This window comes from Malus domestica, chromosome 03, assembly GCF_042453785.1.
Source record: "Malus domestica chromosome 03, GDT2T_hap1".
Taxonomy (NCBI): Eukaryota; Viridiplantae; Streptophyta; class Magnoliopsida; order Rosales; family Rosaceae; genus Malus; species Malus domestica.
This window is the reverse complement of record NC_091663.1, coordinates 14224275-14234978: the sequence shown is the minus strand read 5'-3', so window position 1 is coordinate 14234978 and position 10704 is coordinate 14224275. Positions and strand designations below refer to the sequence as shown.

The 10704-nt window shown below is 35.1% G+C and overlaps 1 long non-coding RNA gene across 1 annotated transcript; it reads left to right on the top strand.

The window, feature by feature from the left end:
- The first annotated feature begins 4223 nt into the window (after nt 1–4223).
- LOC139194208 (uncharacterized) lies at nt 4224–7409 on the top strand. The gene is made up of 2 exons (XR_011578969.1): nt 4224–6764; nt 6938–7409. It is a non-coding gene; the product is annotated as an uncharacterized lncRNA (long non-coding RNA).
- Nucleotides 7410–10704: the final 3295 nt, after the last annotated feature.

The window sequence follows — 10704 nt, the reverse complement described above, 5'->3', positions numbered from 1 at the left end:
GCATATAACTCTCTTGTTTCAAGATCTGTAGCAAACTGTAAAACATCAATTTTAGCTCTAAAGTAAGCTTTCAGAAGCATTTCGATAACATGATTATTTCAGACAAGGTATGGAAAAACTGCATGTTCAAGGCAAATACCATCACAGTTAAAATTCTACTCAGATTTTAGCTTTGAGTTAGCAAAAGTTATACCAATTGGGCATATTATCAGAACCAATAATAACATGTTTATGAGTATCAAAACCTCAAAATTTGTTAATCCAATCACTGCTGGAATGGAAATGATCCAAGTCATGTTTTTCTTGTTTCTGCTAGCCTTATGTTTGACTGAGCCGGTCTCTGCGGTCCTCAACTTTTCAGGCCCAAGATAAATATTGATGATTTCTTTTTATTTATTTATTATATATAATATACTAGAAATAGTTAATCACAATGAGTAGACCTGATATTCGTATCGTGTTTTCCGTATTCGTGTCGTTTTTATGTCATACCTGATATCTTAACGGGTCGTGTCGTGTAACACCCGTTAAAATAAACGGGTAAAATGACCCGACCCAAAATCGACCCGATAATATTAACAGATAATATGACCCGACCCGTTGCCCCGTTAGGGAAATTATATTTTAAACCAATAAATAATCAAATGAAAAACATATTTATAAATAAGAATATACATACTATATTGTCACATCCAAAACATAAAAATGCATTTTTCTTTTAAGTATATTTTCGCTTACCTAAATTGATCAAATGGTAAAATTGGAAAATATTGGAATAGAGAAGGGGTTTTTTCATCCAAAAAAGTTCTAATAATATAAGGAAAATTAATGAAAATGACTTGAAAACTTTGAGTTTTAATGATAAAGACAAAATAAAGGGTAAAATGAATAATACCAGGATTGACTTTTTTGTGTAAAAATATGGTTTTTCGTTAAAGTGAACAGTACCGAGAGCTTTTCGTTAAAGTTCCCAATAATATAAGTGAGATAGAATACAATGGTACAGATTTACTCGGATTTATCTTACGGCTGTTATTTAAGTAAAGTCTTTATTAATAGTTTTTTAATTAATGTACAAGTGTAAAAAAATATAGAAAAATATATATAAACGCTCGTAATAACAAGCTTTACAACTTTCATGAAGAGCTTAACTTCGAAAATTGCCACTATAATCATATAAATCATAGATCAAAATTTAACCGTTGATTGTTGTTTACATTTACGCTTCATTGTTCTCATCACATTTTGTTTTTTCAGATTTTCTTTTTTGAAAACATGATCTATTAGACGATGCAGGAAGATGAACGGTTTGGATCGTTGGTATTATATTCAGAGTTTTACGGTTAGTGAAAGTATTGTTTGTTGTTTATAAAGTTTTTACAAACTATATGACATCAACTCATATTTCAGTTAACCTTAAATATCGAAACGTGATATCAAAGATCTGAACTGTTCATCATCTTACATCTATCAGATGATCATGTTTTCAAAAAAGAAAATTAAAAAAATGAAATTCAGTAAGAAGAATAAAGAGTAAATGACAATCGACGGTTAAATATAAATTTAAGGTTTATGGATTATAGTGTTGGATTTCGAAGCTGAACCCTTCATGAAAGTTGTAAAGCTTGTCACTATGAGTGATTGTATATTTTTTTTTTACATTTTTTACACTTCTACAATAATTATTATTAATTTTATTAATTTTTCCCTCAAATAAAAAACATTATTCATGAGGGTTTTGAGGATTTTAAAAATATAAACGATAATGTAAGTGTAACCATTATCTACTCGTGAAGGAATAATGATGAATCACGAGTGTTTATATATTCTTTCACATTTTTCATACTTGTATGTATGTCTTCTTAGTTCTTCTTGCTTGTACAAATACTATACTAGTTTATTTTAATTTTGAACAACAACATGTTAAGTAAAATTTATCCTAGTAATAATAATAAGGAACTCTCATAAGTCAGAAACTGTCGGTTCTAACAATAAGAAGCTCTTAGAGCATCCTTTCTATTTACAATTAGTATCAAATAAAATCTGGATTATAATGAATCCAACTAACATTTGAAGCCTAAGCGTGTTCTAGTTTGGCAGCCGCATTAAGGGGAAAATGATAATAAAACTATTCACAAGAACACATTTAGACATCCTTTATAGTAAGGGTGGTTCGGTATGGGATCCCAAATCGAAAATGGGATCCCGGATCCCAAATCGAAAACTTTCGAGACGGGAATTTGAAGACCAATCCCAAACCAAAATTTTGGTATTCCCAATTTTCAAGATTCCCGAAATAGTTTCAGTATTTCAGGATGGATCAGGATTGGATTTTCAGTTTTGAGCTTTTGGGTTAAAATTTGGAATATTTGGGCTGTGGGCTAAAATTTGGGTGTTCGGCTTAAAATTTTATTCCCCAATTTCATATCGATAGAAATTTAGACTTTTTACCTCGTACCAATTTGAAATTTCATACCAATTGAATTACCAATTCATTCATACCAAGTCAAATTGATGTTCCAAAGTTCTTTCATACTTCTATTTCTAATATAGTCTATTATCAAACTACTTAAATTCAACATTTAACATGTATGCAACCAAATATATAAATATATATATATATATATATATATTTTTTTTCTGTTTAGTTCAGGATTCCTGAACCCCTTAATATGTAATCCCGATTCTCATATCGAAAGGTTTTGGATTGGTTCGGTATGAATCCCAAAAATTTCGACATTATTGGTTTGAGAATTTTTCGGTGTGGGATCAAGATTTTTTTGGTTTGATTTGGGATTTTGGGGAAAAAAATTGCAGTCCCACTCTAGTCTACGACATTAACTTTTTTAAGAGACCAAGAGGGGACATAGTCCAACAAACTCACAAGAGATCCTAGATAAAATAAAAACCAACTCACAAGAGATCCTAGATTAATGGTTACATCATTGTAAAAGTTAGACAGGACGACATCTAGTTCATGGGAAAACTGCAGCAGCGCTTACATCAATATGAAAGTTAGACAGAGCTGCAGATTGTTAAGAAGAGCTGTGCAGCTACGGTTACATTATTATAGAAACTAGAACAGTTACATCATTGCAAAAGCTATACAAAACCACAAATAGTTCACGAGACATTACAGCAACAGTTGTATCACAACAAAAGAATAACGTGACTAAAGACAGTTCACGTGAATACTATTGTAATGTTCTCTGCATTACGAAAGTAAAATTTTCTATATTCGTCGGTATTGATTATTTTTTTAAGCCTTGTCAACATCAATTATGGAGGATAACTTAATTTGACCATATTTCCCATGCCTATCAATAGGAGAGGAGCTTGTAGTTTCATTCATGGATGGAAGAAAACATCTCAATGATTATTAAAAAAAATTCATATCTTGGTTTATTAGAAGCGACGTTTTATTTGTATGTCCTAGTATTCCTTCATACAGATCAGGCAGAAACAAAAACAGATTTAAAAAAATCTAAAAAAGGATCATATGAATCCATAAAAATTAGAACAATTTCTGCAGCATTTATGCATAGTAAATACCCCCATAAGGAAACAGATATCCATAGTACTATTCAGAGTTTGATGATTGATGACATACTTCTATGGTAAATATTGATGATAGCAGGTGCAGGTGCTGGTGCTGGTGCATGCATTTGGTTTTCTTTCTGAGTTTGGTGATGGTAGATCGGTTGCTTTTGAGAAGTATGTGAAGTAAGACGTTTTTCTTGTTTTCACTAGGATTTTGTTAGACTGGTTTGGTCTCTGCGGCCCCCAACTTCTTAGGGTCCAAGACGAACAACGCGGTCGAAGGTATTAAATATCGATAATCTTTTTATATATAAACGGTCCAACCATGTACTGCAAATCCTGTGGGCCACAAAATATGGTTTGAAAATATGATTTCTCTAATATTTTTTTCTATGTAGAATAGTTGCAGACAACAAAAACGAGACAGAACCAAAAATGTTCTCCTCTTCAGTAACTAGTAACAGGGTGTAATCCTAGTCAGTATTATTCCTCAGATTCATTTGCATATTAATAAGATCTGCTTTTAACGCTTTTGTTTCAAGATCTGGTAGTAAACTGTAAAGCATAAATTTTAGCTCTAAAGTAAGCTTTCAGAAGCATTTCGAAAATATGATTTTTTTTTTATTCGAAAAAAATAAGATCATGTTTTCGAAATGCTTCTGAAAACATGATTATTTCAAGCCCTGGAAAAACTGCATGCTCAAGGCACATAGCCTCAAATTTAAAAGTCTAGTCAGATTTCAGCTTTGAGTTAGCAAAAGTTAGACTAATTGGGCATGATCAGAACCAATAATGGCATGTTTATGAGATCAAAATCTGAAAATATGCTAATCTAACCACTGCTGGAAAAGAAGCGACCTAAGTCTTATGTTTTTCTTGTTTTAGCTAGCCTTATGTTTGCACATGCCCACACACACACCCATATTTGACTTATGTTTTTAAAATTGAAGGAGGGAGTGGGGAGAGAGGTGTTAACGGATATCTACACATCAGCATTGTTTTGGATACATGTCAGCATGGATGCTTACACATCAGCAAGGCAGTTAGGATGCGGAAAAACGGAAAATCACCACAGATCGACCTCCGGCGATGATACCATATTAACAGTGAGCTATGAATTGCAAGAAAAGGAAAAGAATGAAAGAAGAACAATCACAGAGTGTTTAGAGAGGAAATGAATAACCAAAGATTGCATTACTCGAATGAATTACAGAGAGAAGGACGTCAATATTTATACACCTATCATTTGCTTCAGAGATAAGCAACTGACTAACTAACTTCCTTATATTTCTACAATCTTTTGCTGCTCTTGGTGCAGTTTCTTGGTGATCGAATCATGGGGTTTCAACAAATAAAAGGTCTGTGTACTCCAGCTGTTTGATAATGTGTGTCAGTGAGTATTTCTTTTTGGATTGATGAATTGTTTGCTTATAAGGCTGATTGCCATTATTTGTTCGAAATTGTAAAGAATTATAAAGTGATAGTCATTTCTTGTTGTTTGATATTTGCTTATTACTCCATTAAAGGCCGATTGCCGGAGTATGAAATCTTGATTGAAGGCCGATTGCCATATTGTTGTTTAGTCATCTCTCTTCTTTAAAGGCCGATTGCCGAAGACGGTGTTGTTTCTTGATTGAATCTTGGTGTGTTTAAGGCTGTTTTTCAAAGGAGTCTTGTTGTTGTGTAATCTTGATCTCTGTGATTGTGGAGTTTTCTATTGAACTTTCTTGATTGTGGACGAAGAAGAATTTGGTTGTAGTAAGCATGATGTCTGAGAATACAATGGAATCTGTGAAGATTGAAGGACTTCTAGGAATGCTAACTGTGAAATTACAAGATGACAACTTTGTTAAATGGAGTTTTCAGTTTCAATCAGTTCTGCGTGGATATGATTTGTTTGACTTCTTTACTGGTGATAATTCGTGTCCACCAAAATTTGTAATTCATTCTGAAACTGGAGTTACCAAGGAGATCACTACTGCATACAAGAATTGGGTGATAAAGGATATGGCTTTACTTAGCTTGTTGATTGCTATGTTATCTGATAATGCCATGAAGCATGTGATTGGGTGTAAAACATCACAGGAAGCATGGAGTGCATTGCAAGATCGGTTTGCTACTGTCTCAATGTCACGAATTAATCACTGAATTTCATACTGCACAAAAAGGAGGTGATCATGTTGACAAGTTTTTGCTAAGATTGAAGGCTATAAAAGATCAGCTAATTTCTGCAGGTGAAAGGGTGTCAGAAAATGATTTCATTATTGCTTCATTAACTGGTTTGCCACATGAGTTTGATATGATTAAGACAATGATATTGGTAAGGCAAAATCCTATGTCTCTAAAGGATTTCAGGGCTCAACTTTTTAGTGTTTGACTATTGAGTCTAGGATTACATCTCTCACAAATACAATATCTGCAATGTATATGAATGGTGACAGGTCCAATGGCTTCAATGGAATGTATCAGGGTGAGAATTTTAACATGGGATCAAATAGTTATCAATGAGGGTTTGGCACTGGTACAAATCAAAGGAATGGCACTTATCAGGGTGAAAGCTCTGCCATGGGTGTAGCAAACAACTATCATGGAGGCTATGGATTCATTGGGAACAATCAAAGACCCTTCAATTCTCAAAATAATCATGGGACATTCAATTCAAACAGAAATCCTAAACCATACTTTGGTAACAAATACAAGGGCAATAGTGGTTTTTCTGCTAATCAAGGCAAGGGTCACAGTTTGGTTTTAATGGACAGCCTTCAAATGGTGGTTCTAAAAATGGGTCTACTTGGCAGAGTTGGAATGGTAATACAAACTTCAAATCTTCTATCACACTTGAATGCCAGATTTGCTCTCAAAGAGGACATACTGCTCCCAATTGTCATTTTAGAGGTACTAATGGTTCAAATGTCAGTCAATATCAACTCTTGGTGTGCAGATATGTGGAAAGAAAGGCCATGCTTCTTTGGACTGCTATCATAGGAATAACTATGCTTATCAGGGAGCACCACCACCACCATCAACAATCACTGCAGTGTCTGCTCAAGGTTCACAAGGTTTTACTCAACAAAGAGATGACTCACAACCACATAGGTTTTCTACTGCTGATACATGGGTGTTGGACACTGGTGCCACAGATCACATGACAGCTAATGTCAATACTTTTAATCAAGTCTCAGCTTATAATGGAGAAGAAAAGATAATCATAGGGAATGGTCAAGGTTTGGATGTAAAACATATTGGTTCAACCACATTACTTACTCCAGCAACTTTCTTATACTTGAAAAATGTTTTACATGTTCCCAATATTACTGTGAATCTTTTATCAGTGAAAAAATTGTGCCATGATAATGGATTCTGGTTTATTTGTGATGATTGTGTGTTTTTCATACAGGACAAGGTAACCAATGTGATTCTTTACCAAGGAAGGAGTGATGGGGATCTCTTTACCATACCTGTGACAGTGTTTTCAAGATCAAATTCGATGAATTGAGAAGCAAAGAAGTTAAGAGCTGGTTTTCTGGGAAAGATGGTGAAGGCTACAATTTGGCACAAGAGATTGGGTCATCCCTCTGAAGAGATATTAACAGCTATGTTAAAGTCAGCTAAAGTACCAATTACCATAGATTCTTCACAGTCAGTATGTTCATCATGTATTTCAAGCAAAATGTGTAGGCAATCATTTCCTGTAAAACATAGTAATGCAAGTTTTATGAAAGAGTACATTCAGATGTATGGGGGCCTTCTCCAAAAAAATGTCAATTGAAGGATATAGATATTACATTAGTTTCATTGATGAATATTCAAGGTTTTTGTGGATTTTTCCTCTGATTAATAAACCTGAAGCAGTGAATGCATTTGTGAAATTTCATGCTTTTGTGCTTAATCAATTTTGCAAACTGATGGAGGAGGAGAGTACATGAATAAAGTCTTTACTGGTTTTCTGGAATCTAAGGGGATTGTTCATAGAATTTCATGTCCATATACTCCTCAACAGAATGGTATTCTGAGAGGAAGCATAGACACTTAATAGAGACAACACTTACTCTAATGTCTGAAGAAGATTTGTCTGCCTCATTCTGGTTTCATGCCTGTTCTTATGCAACTTTCTTAATTAATAGAATGCCAAGTAAGGTGCTGGAAATGAAGTCACCATATCAAGTGTTGTTTGACAAAGTTCCGGAGATTCAGAATTTAAAAGTTTTTGGGACTGCAGTATATCCCTTTCTCAGGCCTTACAATTCAAATAAGTTGCAAGCAAGATCTGTGCAGTGTGTTTTTCTTGGGTATGCTATGAGGTACAATGGAGTTATATGTTATAATGTTGCAACTAGGAAGATTCTGTCAAGACATATGATTCATGATGAATCAACTTTTCCTTGCAAAATTCATTCCAATTCCGGTACCAATAGAGATCAACAAATGCAGTCTCCTATTCATAGGCCTATTGTCATTCAGGTTCCTTTACCAACTGTTGCAGTACCTCAGGTTCCTCAGAGGGATAGTACTGGCAGCTATGAGCATTATGTGATTCATGGTGTGTCTATTTATGATACCAGTGTTAATTCTGGAATGAGGTCAAGTTCAATTGTATTAGCATCAGGTACTTATCACTGTCACATGATACATCATCAACTCAAGAACCTCATCCCATCACTTCTACACCTTCTGGTAGATCACACATGTTGCCTGTCCATAATGATACACAACTTGAGGTAATTCTTCCAATCTTATCTAATATATTATCTAACTCTGATGCTTCTGGAATTGCATCTACACATCCAACGCTTACTAGATTGAAGAGTAGGGCACTTACACAGAAGAGTTACAAAGGGTATTTAGCTACATTACCTGAACTACAGTCACTTCAACTAACTGAAGATACATTCTTTGGTGGGGGATTTTCTTTCCTTGTGAGTAACAATGATTCTACAAAACCAACAACCTTCAGAAAGGCTGCAACTATACCACAATGGCAAAGTGCAATGCAAGATGAGTATGACTCTCTTCGGGCTCAAGGAACTTGGGAACTAGTACCACCTCCAGATGATAGATCCATTATTGGCAGCAAATGGGTATACAAACTCAAAAAGAATCCTGATGGGTCTATATCAAGGTATAAAGCTAGGTTGGTTGCACAGAGTTTTTCACAAGAACAAGGTGTGGATTACTTAGAAACTTTTCATTCTTGTTATGAGACACACAACAGTCAGAATATTACTAGCATTGGATGCAATTAATCATTGGGAATTAAGGCAGCTAGACATCAAAAATGCCTTCTTGCATGGTGAGTTACAAAACCTCAAGGATTTGTGGATATGGCTAAGCCATCTTATGTATGCAAGTTAATGAAGTCATTGTATGGTCTTAAGCAAGCTCCAAGAGCTTGGAACTCCAAGTTTATAAGTTACTTACCTGCAATGGGGTTTACAGCATCTGCTTCTGATTTAAGCTTGTTTGTTAAGCACAGTGATGGGGATGTAGTCATTCTATTGTTGTATATCGAAGACATTATACTTACTAGATCTAATTCTTACAAGGTACAAAGTGTTCTCACAGAGTTATCTGAAGTTTTTTAGCTTAAAGATATGGGAAAGCTCACTTACTTTCTTGGTTAGCAAGTTAACTACAAATCGAATGGGGATATCTGTGTAAATCAATCCAAGTACATAAAGGACTTGTTGCATAAAGCTGGTATGGAGTCTTGCAAACCAGCATCTACACCATGCAAGACTCATGATCCTTTATTGGTCACTGAAGGCACTTTGTTGACTGATCCAAGCTTGTATCGCAGCATTGTTGGCTCCTTGCAATATTTAACCTTTACAAGGCTAGATATTACATATGTAGTCAACTTTGTGTGTCAATTCATGGCTGCTTCCGCAGAAGTACATTTTGGGGCAGTTAAAAGGATTTTAAGGTTTCTAAAAGGAACTATGCAAAATGGTGTTACATTCTCAGCTGATGCAGAAGTGGGAATTACTGCATTTAGTGATTCAGATTGGGCTGCAGATTTGAACACTAGGAGGTCAGTCACGGGGTATGTAGTTTACATTGGCAACAATCCAGTCTCGTGGCAATTAAGAAGTAGAATTCAGTTTTGAGAAGCTCTACAGAAGCTGAGTATAAAGCATTATCTCACACTACAGCTGATGTAGCATGGATTAGAAACATTTTGAAAGACATGGTTGTTGTGATACCCTTTACACCTGTGATATACTGTGATAATAAGTATGTCATTGCTTTGAGTACAAATTCGGTTTTTCACTCCAGGATTAAGCACCTCGACATGGACTATCACTTTGTCCGAGAGAGGGTTCAAAAGGGCGATCTTCAAGTCCAATATTTGCCTACAGATGAACAAACTGCGGATAGTCCTTCTTTCTTGAAGCATTCCTACAATCTCAAACTTAGGAACCCAGTTGAGATTGAGGGGGGATGGTAACGGATATATACACATCAGCATTGTTTTGGATACATGTCAGCATGGATGCTTACACATCAGCAAGGCAGTTAGTGTTAGTGTTTTAGAGAGAGCAAATTCGAAAGAGAAGAAGAAAAAACAGATAGAGAAGGTGGTGGTTCTTTCTTCTGCAATTACTCAGAAGAATAATGTTTTCATTAAAATGTCTCTCTAGCTTTCACTCAACGTGCAAGAGAGGATATAGCTTTACAAAAACTGAGCTGGATCAAGGACATTCAAAATAACAGATCTCAGCCACACATTTAGCTAATCTATAAGATCATCACACATGGCACTCATGGCCTTTACATCTATATATCTTCTCACTTAGTATTTTAACATAAGTGCATACACATATTAACATCACAACTTATTTCTAATCAGCTAGAGACTTATAATTCAACACTCCCCTTTAAGTCTTGAGCTGATTTCACTCCAAGCAAATTTCTGAGATAGTTGAACCGATCCTTGGCCAAAGGTTTTGTGAAAATATCTGCTATCTGCTCTTCAGTGGGACAATAAATCAAATCAATGATTCCTTCTTGCAGTGCATCTTTAATGAAGTGATACCTTCTGTCTATGTGTTTGGTCTTTTGATGAAAGACAGAATTCCTAGTGATTGCAATGGCAGAAGTGTTGTCACAGTGAAGAGGAGTGGCTTCAGTCTGTAGTTCTCCGAAATCTTCCAAGACAAATCT